Here is a 10,000-nt window from a genome sequence, read left to right as displayed (position 1 = left end):
CTTGTTTCAAAAAAGACAAAACAAAACACTAACATGCTTTTGCTTTTGTTCAGACTTCGTTACTACTAATTTTTATAATTTCAGCAGTCGTTTATTATTGTTTTCAAAGGTATTTCTGCCAAATGTCATTTATAAAACATGTTTAAAGAAAAAGGGGGTGGATGCAGTAACGCCCCTCACCTTCGAAAATGTGTTTTTTAGTGAAAGGTTTCTTCGGACACGTGTCTGTTTATTATTACATGTGTGTTTATATAGATGTCTGTAGGTGTATAACGTGTGTATTTGTCTTTCTATAGCTCGAGAGAGAGAGAGAGAGAGAAAGTTGTAATGGAATTGAAGGCTTGTAATGGCTGTGGAATATCTCTGGGTCAGTTCGTCGTACTTTATATTGTCTGATATCGTCTTTAAATCACATTTCACCTTCCAACACATATAACCCCTCCTCAATCTCAATATTTCGTCGTTTTTTTGGCTTTCGGACACCTCAGTGTTTGTCCATCCATTGACATGCACAAATCTTGCAGTCCTCCATTTTGTTCTCTTCTGGATCCCTTCTTTGTCTACGCCTTTCAAACACGCGCGAAACAATTTCCAGTGGGAGGGGGGGAGCCTGTTGAGCCTTGTGTTTTTTTGTATTTGTTTTTTTTCTCTTGCTTTGTATCGGAGGGGAATGGGCGGAGGGGGTGTCTGAGAAGGTGGGGTGGGGCGGGGTGTATGGCTTGGGGTTCTAATTCAATCTGTCCTTTCTTCCTCTTCCTTCAGCTACCATCCACTGTTCTTTGTTTCTCTTTTCTTCCTGTTGCACCTTCTCCGGCCCCTTTCTAACTTCTTCCTGACTTCTCTGCTTCTGCAGAGGCCTTTTTTAGCCACATTTAAAGCAACGAGGGGTTCTGCCCTCCACCCCCACCCCCACTCTCAACACTACATCTCCAATGGTCACCGTTTCCACCATATTTTCAGTGGTTCTGCCAATACCCAATATGATCAGGTCCAATGTTTGCTCTTTCCATACAGAATTTTCTGTTTTTGTGGCCTGCAGGACGGCTATTTCTTCTTTACTTCCGAGAAGAACAGCCGCCACAACCCAAGCCACATCTGTTTCTGGTGGGATTCTCTCCACCCTAATCCTGGAAGTCCTTCTTCCAAGATATGTAGGTTACTGTGGTTACAGCATATTCTTTTGCTTTTCCTGCCGTCTTGAACCACAATTGTTCCAAATCTGCTTCCTCTCCCTCAACATTTTCAATTTTCCTTTCTTCCACTGAGTACACCTTATATATTTACCGTTTTCTTACCCATATTTTCCAATACTTTCTGGAGTAGGGACGACTTAGCATCACCACCTATCCTACATGCCATCTTCTCATATTTCTCCATGTTTGTCAGGTCCACCTCCTTTTTTGTGACATCTGTCACTTCAGCAAATCTTTCTTCTTCCTTAAGCACTTGTCCATTCTATCAACTGCTCGTACGAGCCCCTCCTCCTCCGAAGAGGACAATTCGGACCCCCTAAGGTCCGAATAGAACATGTTCCTTACTGTTGGCATTGCTGATCCTGCTTAAGGCGGAGAGAAAGCACAAGACAGTCGACCCCTCCTCACACAATCAGCAAATACACCAACACTATGTAAAAGCGTGAGAGGAAATGGGAAAGAAGAAAGAGAGTGAATGTCTTAATTCTTCTGCTTAAATAGTCGTTGCCGATGAGAGTCTTGCTGCTGTCTTGCGCATGGCAAATGGTTGCAGGTGAGATCTTGCTCCTGCCTTGGGCATGGTAATGACTACCTGCGAGATTTCGTATGAAATGACACTGGCTTCTTGTGCCTCACTCGTGCGAAATTAGAATGACTGGAGCAGGCACAAGGAAAGCAAAGATGGTCACCGATCGCAAACAATAAGATGTGATACGAAATGTGATAAGTCGAGAAAGATAATTGCCTGTAATATAGAAGGGGCAGGCAGCACGAAACTTTTTGACAAAGTTTAATCGCAGAGCATTGGAATTGTTCAGGACATGGGAAAACAATTGTCTGTCAGAGGAAAAAAAAAGGGTTCAATGTAAATAGTTCTGGTGAGTTTTTTGGGGGCCAATGCACAGTGCGGCCTGTCCTGGTGACATAGAGTTTGTTTGTGTTAGGTTGTGGCGACGAAGGTGGAGCTGTAGGTGATGGTGTGGTCAAAGGTGCATGTGTAGGTGGGTGTGTAGATGGTTGCAAAGGATCAAAAGTGGGCATGGCTGGGGTGTCATCGAAGGGTGTGGTCACCTCAAAATGTACCCTTTTAAGTCTGTCGACTGACACGGTCTTGGCCTGACTATTTATGTCGAGACTAAAAGTGCGGGCTGCACAGTGAACTAACTCTATGATCTAGTCTGCCATGGTAGCTAACTGATCGAGCAAACTGGAGCCACTTCCAGCTGCCAATGTGTATATATATATATATGTATATATATATATATATATATATGTATATATATGTATATATATGTATATATATGTATAATATATATATATATATATACATATATATATATATATATATATTATTTAGTTTAAAAGAGTTCCAACACTGTCTGTTTTTTATGTTTTATTTATATTCCTGCAGAACTAATGTGGGGTATAGAATATGGAGTATACAATATATAATATGATATACAATATATAATATAAAATAAAATAAAATAAAAATGGATGGCACCATGAAAGAAAGTATTGAATGTAGATGAAATATTGAGTGTTCAATATAAAGGATCAAATGTATAAATATATAAATATAAATATATATATATAAAGGCGACTCGAGTTTCAGGGCTATTTCCCTTCGTCATGGCCGGTATGACAGTCTTTAACAGACTGTAATAAGTTGGCTGGTTTTCTGTCTTTTATACCAATTCCTTTGGATGGCAGCAGTAGGTGTCTGGCTATTTTTAGAATTGATGTTAAATCTATTTTTAGACATGATGATATTTTAATTTATTGTTTTGTGTGGGTTGTAGGGATAAGATTTTTAAACCGCAGTAGGTGTTTGGCTGTTCTTAGAAATGATGCCAAATCTATTTATAGAAATGATGATATCTGAGAGATTTTTTGTGTTTTGGTTACAGGGATAAGATTTTTAAACCCCAAGTAAGATGGATTTAATCATTGTTTGTTAAGAGTGGGTTTGAATTTCTTAATAAAGTCCTTTTCTTTGCATTTTCTTTCAATTTCATTCCGGTTGTAAAGTTTATGGAATGGAAATATAATAAAAGTTTGATGACCACATGTTGCTAGATGGTTACTCAGTGGTATTTGGCGGACTTCTGGGTTTTTAATCTGTTGTCGATGTACCCGTGAGCGTTCCGATAGTGCATTACCTGTCTGGCCAACGTACAATTCTTCACAATTAGGGCATTTGATGCAGTAGATTAGATTTCTACTTTTGCAGTTCATGTTCGCATTGGTGAATATTTTCCCTGTTTTTGTATTCATATATGGGCCGGTATGGATTGATCGGCATGTGCCGCATCGGCTATCATTGCATTTGGATACAGTGAATGTTTGATTTTTGTTGCTGAGGTCAAACCTTGCCTTTGTTAATAGTTTTTTCAAGTTTTTAGGTTGTCTCTTACTGAGAGTTATATTTTGATCTGTAATGATATTTCTCATTTCCTTACTTTGTGCAAGGATCGGTAAGTTCGCTTTGGCGATATTAAAGATGTTCTGGTGGCATGGATTTTGTGTCACTATAAATGGAATGATCTTTTCCTGTTTGTCTTTTCTTTGCGGTGTCCTCAGTTGTTGTATGGGTATTTTCGAAGCCCGCTGAATACCATTTTCTATGAGTCGTGATGGGTATTTTTGCTTCACCAGAAATTCTTTCAGTTCCATCAGGCGTTTATTTCTGGTCTCTATATCCTCTACAATAGTACATATTCTCCTGGCTAGGCAGTATGGTATGTTGCGTTTTGTATGGGGTGGATGGCACGATTTAAAGTTCAAGTATTGGTGTGTGTCTGTGTGTTTGTAATATATATCTGTGGTAATGGCGGTGTTCTTTTTAATTACCATTATATCTAGAAATGGTAATTTGCTACTGTTCATCTCCTTTGTGAATTGGATGGATGGGTGTAGGTTGTTCAGGAGGGTGTTAAATTCCTCCACAATGCTTTGAGGTTTGGTCCAGATTATGAAGCAATCGTCCAGGTATCTCTTCCATGCTTTTTCTATAAGCTTCCTAAATTCGGTGTTATATCTCTCCTCTATTTCCTGGTAGAGTTTTTGTTCCAAGTAACCCATCACCGAATTCGCATAAACGGGGGCAAACCTCGTCCCCATAGCCGTGCCTTTAATTTGGATATAGTTCTTACCATTGAAGAAGAACGTATTATTTTCCAGGATAAGTCTCACTGATTCTAGTATAAATGTATATATATATATAAGGAAAGATTTGCCAACGTTCTGCGCCGTGAGGACCAAAGACTCGAGGTATTTCGTGTTGCAAGACAGTGTAGGAGAGAGAATAGTGATGTTGTAGGAGAGAAATGTGTTCGCATGGATGATGGTACGCTTGCATTAAATGAGGATGCAAAGAAAGAGGTCTGGAGATGCCACTACGATAGATTGCTTAATAAAGAGAATGAATGGGAGAAAGAGAGCCTGCCTTATGTCGACCCAATAGAGGGACCAGCTATCCGAGTTGATAGTACCAGGGTAGATAAAGCAATTAAGAGTATGAAGACCGGGAAAGCCCCCGGCCCATCAGGAATCACTGCAGAGATGCTCAAAATATCTGGCAGTGTTGGCTATAGCCTAGTCACCCGTATTACGAACCAGGTGATACACGAAGGAGTCATACCCTATGACTGGTGTAGCAGCATCATAGTCAACTGCTACAAAGGTAAAGGGGACGCTTTAGATACAAATAATTACAGAGGCATCAAGCTGTTAGATCAGGTTATGAAAGTTACAGAGAGGGTCATAGCCCAACTAATTAGGGAGCGAATCAATTTAGATGAGATGCAGTTTGGGTTCGTGCCAGGTAAAAGCACTACTGATGCCTTATTTCTAGTGAGACAGTTGCAAGAGAAATACCTAGCCAAGGATAAACCTCTGTACCTGGCTTTCGTTGACATGGAGAAAGCCTTTGACAGGGTCCCCCGATCCCTTATCTGGTGGTCAATGAGGAAACTTGGGATAGAAGAATGGCTAGTGAGAGCTGTGCGAGCCATGTACAGAGATGCGGCCAGTAAGGTGAGGGTTGGAAATGAGTACAGCAATGAATTCCGGGTAGAGGTAGGGGTCCACCAAGGTTCCGTCCTCAGCCCCCTATTATTTACCATAGTCCTCCAGGCAATCACAGAGGAGTTCAAGACAGGTTGCCCCTGGGAGCTCCTCTATGCTGATGACCTTGCCCTAATTGCGGAGTCACTATCAGAACTAGAGGAGAAGTTTTAGGTGTGGAAGCAAGGTCTAGAATTGAAGGGCCTTAGAGTCAACCTAGCTAAAACCAAAATCCTAATAAGTAGGAAGGTAGATAAAACACAAACCCCTTCAGGTAGATGGCCCTGCTCAGTATGTAGAAAAGGAGTAGGTAGTAACTCTATAAGATGTACCCGGTGCAAGCTATGGACACATAAGAGGTGCAGCAACATCAAAGGCAGGTTAACTAGCAAGTTAGTTTATGTTTGTGGCAGATGTTCAGGTGCAATAAAGACTGCAAACAAACAGGAAACAACTTCTATCTCATTCCAGGGTGAAAAACTAGAGGTAGTCGATAGCTTCCGCTATCTGGGCGACCAAGTTAGTAGTGGGGGTGGGTGCGCTGAAAGTGTAGCTGCTAGAATAAGAATAGCCTGGGCAAAGTTTAGAGAGCTCTTACCCCTGCTGGCGACAAAGGGACTCTCACTCAGAGTAAAAGGCAGACTGTATGACGCATGCGTACGAACAACCATGCTACATGGCAGTGAAACATGGGCTGTAACTGCTGAGGACATACGTAAGCTCGCAAGGAATGAAGCCAGTATGCTCCGTTGGATGTGTAATGTCAATGTGAATACCCGTCAGAGTGTAAGTATCTTGAGAGAAAAGCTGAACATTAGAAGCATCAGTTGTGGCGTGCAAGAGAGACGATTGCGCTGGTATGGACATGTGGTGAGAATGGAGGAGGATAGCTGCGTGAAAAAGTGCCACACCCTAACAGTTGAGGGAACCCGTGGAAGAGGTAGGCCCAGGAAGACCTGGGCTGAGGTGGTGAGGCAAGACCTTCGTACATTGGGCCTCACCGAGGCGATGACTACGGACCGAGACCTTTGGAAATGGGCTGTGCGTGAGAAGACCCGGCAAGCCAAGTAAGATCGTTGCCAGTGCCCCTGGACTGGTTCTTGTGCGGGTGGAACATGAGATGCACCATTTTGAGCGTGGCCGTTGCCAGTACCGCCTGACTGGCTCCTGTAGGATTTTCGAGCGAGATCGTTGCCAGTGCCCCTGGACTGGCTTGTGCGGGTGGCACATAAAAAACACCATTTCGAGCGTGGCCGTTTTCGTGCGGGTGACACGTAAAAGCACCCACTACACTCTCTGAGTGGTTGGCGTTAGGAAGGGCATCCAGCTGTAGAAACTCTGCCAAATCAGACTGGAGCCTGGTGTTGCCATCCGGTTTCACCAGTCCTCAGTCAAATCGTCCAACCCATGCTAGCATGGAAAGCGGACGTTAAACGATGATGATGATGTATATATATATATATATATATGTATATATATGTATATATATGTATATATATGTATAATATATATATATATATATATATGTATATATATATATATATATATATATATATATATATATGTATATATATATATATATATATATATATGTATATATATATATATATGTATATATATATATATATGTATATATATATATATATATATGTATATATATATATATATGTATATATATATATATATGTATATATATATATATATATGTATGTATATATATATATATATATGTATATATATATGTATATATATATGTATATATATGTATATATATATGTATATATATATGTATATATATATATATATATATGTATGTATATATATATATATATATGTATTTATTTATTTATTTATTTATGTGTTTCAGCCAAGTGGCTGCGGTCATGCTGGTGCACCACCGTGATTTTCACGCTCCTTGCATGGCTCTTCTCCCCCACCTGACATGGTCCAATCAAGAGTTTTGATGGCACATCTGGTGTATAAGAGAATTTGACACAGCTGCCCTAAACTGTGTCTCATTACGAGCCATTGGTTCGTCTGGTATCGTGGAGAGGAAAGCGTCAAGTTTTGTCTTGAAGACCTCCGCATCCATGTCTTGCATGTCTCTCAAATGTTTTGGCAGGGCATTGAAGAGCTGAGGTCCTCTGAAACCGAGGCTGCTGCAGTATCTCGTTCTTATGTGAGATGCAGTGGACGGTACCTTTGGCACCATGCAGTGGCGACCCGTGCGGGCATTTCTGTAGTACTTGATACCAAAGTTTGGCACCAGTCCTTCCAGTATTTTCCATATGTATATTATTACATATCTCTCCCGCCTGCGCTCCAGGGAGTAGAGACCTAGTGCCTTCAGTCGCTCCCTGTAGTTCATCTGTTGGACTGTGGCGATCTTTTTTGTATAGTGCCGCTGAATTGCCTCGAGTTCTGCTGTCCGCTTAACACTGTGTGGTGACCACAACTGAGAGCAATAGTCTAGGCGGCTCAGAACAAATGTCTTCCATAGAATCAACATGACTTTTTGATCCCTTGTACGGAAAGTCCTCAGTATCTACCCCGCCAGTTGTCTGCACCTTGCTGTCAACTTGACAATGTGCATGTGAAATGATGCATCACTACACATGTTGATGCCCAGATCTCTCACTGTTTGTGGTTCTGGGATTGCAGTACCTCCAGGCCCTGTGTATGCCAGTTGGGAGGTACTTGTGGTCTTGTAGCGCAGTACTTGAAATTTTTTTGCATTGAACTGCATATTATTTTGCTCTGCCCACTCATATATTGCATTTAGGTCATTCTGCAGGCTTACAATATCATCAGGATTCTTTATTGCCTGAGATATCTTTGTGTCATCAGCATAGCTAGTGACAGTGGCTCTCCGAGTGACCGTGGGCATGTCCAGAAGGGCCACTATGAACAGTAGTGGCCCCAGAACAGTTCCCTGTGGAACACCGCTCAATATTTGTGTTTCCCTAGATAGTTCTCCATTGGCTGCAACTGTCTGACTTCTACCATTCAGGAAGTCATGCAGCCACTCTCCTAATTTACCAGCTATGCCAAGGTTTCGCAGCTTGTGACATATCAAGCCATGATCAACTTTGTCAAAGGCTTTTGCAAAGTCGAGATATATCACATCAACATTTGAATGGTCAAGTAGCTGCTTCAGGACCCAGTCATAATGCTGCAAGAGCTGCGTGAGGCAGCTTTTACCTGGACGGAAACCATGCTGGGTCTCATTCAGCAAGTCATTTTCTTCTAGGAACGCAATCAATCTCCTTCTGACAATTCGTTCCATGACTTTGCTAATATGTGAAGTCAGAGAGATGGGCCTGTAGTTTCCAGCCTCTGCTCTGCTTCCACCTTTATGGATAGGACATATGGTGCCTTCCTTCAGCTTTTTGGGAAGTTTACCATTTGCAAGGAAACTCTGGAAGAGTATCCGGAGTGGTCCTGCTAATTCTTGTTTACACGACTTTAAGAGGACAGCTGGGAAACCATCGGGGCCAGGTGCCGAATTTGAGCTCGTTTCATTTATGGCAGCTATCACATCTTCCTCTTCAATGTCGATGTAGGTAATGGATGCAGTCCCCTTCTGCTGAGTGCTATTGTCAAAGAAATCAGCTGGGTTCTTTATCTGCATGTGACTCAGAGGAGAGGTGAAGACACTCTTGAATTGTGTACTGAGCACTTCACTTATCCATGTGGGATCTGCAGTCAGTGAGCCATTAGGCAGGAACAGGGGTCCTATCTTATACTGCACCGTAGCAGTCTCCTTTGCAAATCTATAGAAAGCCTTGGGGTTTGTTTTTATGCTTTCTACTGCTCTCTTTTCCTTCTCTGCTCTCTCCTTTTCATGGGAGAGTTTAATTTTGTTTTCTATTTCTAACAGTGTTAGTTTTAATTTAGCCCTTTTCCTATCCTCCAGTTCTCTATTTAACTGGTTTGAGACCTTTGTTCTGTGTCTCATAAGGATTTTCCTGTCTCTAGGAATTCTATTGGCATGTTTGCTGGTCTTTCTATATGGCACGTATTTGGTGCATATGTCTTGTATGGTTGACATAAAATGACTTAGTTTGAGGTCATTGTCTTGTATAGAAAGGCTGTCATGCCAGTTTTGATTTTGAATCTCTCTGCGAATTGACTTCCAGTCCGCCCCGTGGAAATTCAGGTTGGATATTGCTTGAGTCCTCCTGGTGGGGTGGGTGTCAGTGGGTTGTCTAGGACCATACATAGTTAATTCTATAATGTTATGATCTGAGAGAGACGGGGGCGTTATTTTCACATTATGGATTAGGCTCACATTGTTTGTGAAGCAGAGATCTAAAACATTGCTTCCCCTGGTTGGTTGGAGTATCACTTGTTCCATGAACAGCATGTTGGATAGTTCTAGCAATGATTTTGCCTGGCTTTGTTCATGCAGTGACATCCCAGAGAGGATGTGACCTTCAGGCCATTTAACATTTGGGAGGTTAAAGTCGCCTAGGAAAAGTATATTGATGTGTTGGTCCAGATTTGTCAGGACCTCTTCTATGCGTCTGAGGCTGTCCTCAAATTTACCTTCCTGCTTTGCGGTATTTGGTGGACGGTATGTTGAGCATACAACTACATCAATTTGTTTTATGTGTACTATTAAAGTATCACATACAGAGTTTGAGTGTGATAGTAGTAGTAGGGGTGTGACATCTTCTCGGATGTACATTGCAACTCCCCAATGACTTCTATCCCTTCTGTCTGTTCGGAGTACGGCA

At 41.6% G+C, this 10,000-nt stretch overlaps 1 protein-coding gene across 5 annotated transcripts in view; it reads left to right on the top strand.

Moving 5' to 3' along the window:
- The window catches only part of LOC106879202 (huntingtin-interacting protein 1), a 278,609-nt gene that overhangs the window by 11,092 nt on the left and 257,517 nt on the right, over window positions 1-10,000 (top strand). The gene's annotated exons all lie outside the window — the stretch shown is intronic.

Source organism: Octopus bimaculoides, chromosome 30 (genome assembly GCF_046866305.1).
Source record: "Octopus bimaculoides isolate indiv1 chromosome 30, ASM4686630v1, whole genome shotgun sequence".
Taxonomy (NCBI): Eukaryota; Metazoa; Mollusca; class Cephalopoda; order Octopoda; family Octopodidae; genus Octopus; species Octopus bimaculoides.
Note: the sequence above shows the minus strand (reverse complement) of the source record. Positions and strands in the feature narration are given on the sequence as shown.